A 4161-nucleotide genomic window follows, 5' to 3' on the forward strand; every position below is an offset into this window, starting at 1 on the left:
ATCATAAAAATTAATTAGACTAATTTTGTAATATCAATTGGATATAAACATTTAACCATGGGGGGGGGGCTGAGGTTAGACATTCTATCTGAATCCAACGTCACCATTTTGATATAGCACTAATATTGCACGTGAGTATACTGCCAGAGATCTATAAGATATATTCTCTTCTTTGCATTATTTTCAGCTTGCTTGATCTCGAATGATATATCAACATGTAAAATCAATGTAGGCTACCGCGCAGTAACTTAAAATAGCTAGGCCTAATGAGTTTGTGGAGTAGTGTTACAGTATAGCGAATAGGTAAATGGTAACTTTCTATTGCATGGCATTATAAACAGCGTTCCGCAAACTTTTTACTTCACGGCCTAGCAGCCCAGCCGCGCCAGGGGCCAATATACCAAATCCTGGCAAGAACTTTTGATCATGAAGCCTCCATGCATATACAATCTGTCTCTTATACACATCTTTTTCTCTCAGTGATAAAATTTTATTGTATACAAATTAAATATTATTTTATTAAATAAATAATACCGTACATTATGGTCAGGTTGCGAGCGAAGCGCGTGCACTGATAATTGGGGCTAGGGGGCCGCCAAATGCCTCACGTCGGGTTTCAGGGCCATTAAACTGTAATATTATTGTAAACTATTAAACTGTAATAGTATTAACATTAAGCCATTAAACTGTAATATTATTAACTAACACCAATCAACACACATAACGTAAAACATGTACATATCGAAATTATTATGTTTAATCTTTCCTCGTCGGTGCTTGCATAAACCGTGATTTGGATCTAACATGATGATATTGATAAACAATCGAAATTCTCTGTACAATGTTATGCTAAACATTTACAGAGTGGACTTCCTTATGTTGTGGTCATATTAGACTGTAATATTATTATTAAAGAAGTCTATTCAACAAACAACATAAAACATATAGGCCTAGTACATATCAAAGTTATTAGGTTAAAGTTCTCATGTCGGTGCATGCATAAAACGTAATTTCCTAAATTTGGATATCTGAGATTGACAGAAAAAATTCTCTATACTATAGGCCTATATACTAATTTAACGAGTGGACTTCTAGAAAATATATACGCAAAGTATAGTAGGTTAGAAGTTAATGGAGAGGACTTCCTTATGTTGTGGTCATATTAGACTGTAATAATAATGTTGTGAGGTGCCTAATATGTGGGGTGCAGCGCTTCGTATCTGCAAAGAAAGGCGCTTTACAAATGTTCTGATTGGATTGGATAATAGGACTGTCATTAAAAACCATTCAACATGAAACATATCAAAATTATTAAGTTAACCTTTCTACTTCGGTGGATGAATATAACGTAATTTTAGGATATATGAGATTTACATAACATTTGAGAATGTACGGTACCGGTACTAAATATAAAATCTTAAATATTTTACATTTTATTCAGCGATCTATCATAATTTTAGGCATCAGGATTCTAATTTGAAATGTTTTACAAGCTGAAATATTTAAAAAAGTATACCGGTAGGTTATGCATGGTAGCCATCTTGAAATCCAAGATGGCCGCCAAAATGACATTGAATAAAATACTGTAGTTCCTATCAAAAAACTTAATTCCAAGAGGTTGAGAATGTTTCTGATGTAAAACACGACACTTTGGCCTCCGTTATTAAGATAGCATACAGTATTTTACATGTAATGACCTTGAATGACCTTAAATGACCCTAAATGACCTATTTATGACAATCTGACGGAGTCAAAAATTGTATGATAGTATTTCTTGACCATGAAAACATATTTTTGGACATTAGAATTATAATTTCAACTGGTTTAGAAGCGGAGATATAGATAAATATATTTTTTACATGGTGACCATTTTAAATCCAAGATGGCGGCCACTTTTATAAATTATTAGCATTATTTTATAAAGTAATACATGCATTGGTTACTAAGTATTAAAAACATTCGTGGCGATCTAGTAAGAAATTTATTCATAAATATGACATATTACGATGACATTACGATTTTTCTCATATTTTTATCTATTCTGTTGCAATTTTTTCAACCTTTCACTAAATTTTACGCTAATTTTCTTGTAATAACTCAGAAAGTCTTCGTCTTTATTATAAACAGTTCTTTGACTTCCATGGGCATCACTGTCTCAATCATTTTTTGCTTCATTTGATATTTTCCTTGCTTCATTTGATCATTCCATCTGTTGTGAATACTATTTTTATTGACCAAATCATTTACGTCTGCTTAATTTCCATTTTAGCGATTAAATTTGCTCAAGTACTCAAGGGTCTGCTTGCAAACATGGTGGTAGCAATGATATGTCTGTGATCTTGTTGCCTCTACTGAACATTTCACATCTTGCTTGATTTACACTTTTCCCCTTAACTCCATGCCGCAGTCTTCAAGTTCTTCAGACATCTTTTGTGACAGAACATCTAAAACTTTAAAGTTGCAGAAAGTGTCAACAAAACTTTGCCTTTGACTACAGAAGCACGAGATCCAATAAGGAATGATTTCTTCGCTGGTGAAAGTTAATGTCACTTAATTTAAACAACTTTCTGTATTCCAGTGTTAGTGTCTAGAATGACTCTCTCTCTGTTATCGTAAAATAAGATATACAGTAGCAACGACTGCAATATCGATGTCTCCAGAATGGAACGGTTGATATTTATGTATTGGTTGTAATTCCTTAAAGCATGCATTGCATGCAGGACGACTTTCGAGTCTGCTTTTCTTGGCTGCTACGAACTAACACAAAATCTCTTTGAGTGACAAGGATGCATTCTTGCCGATAGCAATAGTATTCAAGAAGGTATCCAACCTGGTTGTCGAAATCCCAGTTTGCAGAAACTCAGTATGCCGAAACCCAGAATGCCCAACCCATTTCACTGAAATCAGGAAATCCTAGTTTTCCAAAACTCTGTTTTCCGAAACCCAGTCTAAATCTCTGTGTTACAAAAGTACAGCATACTGTGAATTTAAAAGGAAGGAGCTTCATTTGTGTACAAACTAAAAGGAAAAATATTGGAAGACAACAAAGCTGTAGAAAAACACACTTGAAAGCATGGCTATCGGTTAAAATTAGAAATAAAATGAAATGAAATTAAGGATAAGCATCGTATCGCATGTGTGTATAATTGTAGATTATTATTAATTTGTTTATTTCATTTATTATTTTTTTTAAATAAATTTATGTATTTATCATAGGTATGCTAATGAAACGTTTTAACTGCGAGGCCTATTAAATTGAACTTTATTTGCTGATAGCCAATTGATTTACAGATTAAAACAAAAAGAATCATTTAACTACAATAAGCCGCTATTTCTTATAGGAATACATAGTAAGAGAGTGAGTGCTCCAACATGAATGTTATGCTGTGGTTAATGTTTTAAGGCTTTTATTTTATTTTCGACAAAGTGGGTTTCAGCGCAAACTGGGTTTCCACAAACTGGGATTCGTAGTTTTTGATTCAGCAAACTGGCATTCAGCAAACTTTTGGCAAAGTGAACTCGAAAATCTGGCAGTCGGCAACCTGGGGTTCTACAATCTGGCGTAGAACCACCAAGAAGAAGCCGATACGAAAGTCTTTCTGTATGCAAAGCATGCTTTAACGAATACCAACCAAGGCATATGCAATAATCCGTTCCCTTTCTCGAGACATCCGTTACAGACAATTACACCCCAGCTTTCTTTCGTAAAGGAAAACGTAGCTTCTGTAATCATAAACCGAGTTTGTTGGAACTTTCAGCAACTTTTTATGTTCTGTCACAAAAGTTGTCTAAGAACAAGAGTATGTCTCACTGCTGCTTGGAGTTAAGGAGAAAAATGTAAATCAAGCAAGTTACATGTTCAATAGAAAGTTTTGCAGAGACAAGATCACTGACATATCATTGTTGCCACCATGTTAGCAGAAATTCCCGCGGAAGTCCAAGAATTGTTCATACGATGAATACGAAGACTTTTAGATTGCAGTGATAAAAGCAATACCTGAAGATTATTGCTCAATTAACATAGGGCTACACTGTTAAACACTACAGGACAAATATGTAGTAAATGAATTGATGCCTTCTTCATACATGAAAATTATGGTAGTTGTCTGGAATAGCTTGTATAGCACACAGAAATAATGAAAAACAACCGGATATTTGTAA

At 34.1% G+C, this 4161-nt stretch overlaps 1 protein-coding gene across 1 annotated transcript in view; it reads right to left on the reverse strand.

Moving 5' to 3' along the window:
- Positions 1-4161, reverse strand: part of LOC117125081 — a 37153-nt gene that overhangs the window by 31113 nt on the left and 1879 nt on the right. The gene's annotated exons all lie outside the window — the stretch shown is intronic.

This window comes from Anneissia japonica, unplaced genomic scaffold, assembly GCF_011630105.1.
Source record: "Anneissia japonica isolate Jap-2015-1 unplaced genomic scaffold, ASM1163010v1 scaffold9_len2422644_cov172, whole genome shotgun sequence".
In the NCBI taxonomy this organism is placed as follows: domain Eukaryota; kingdom Metazoa; phylum Echinodermata; class Crinoidea; order Comatulida; family Comatulidae; genus Anneissia; species Anneissia japonica.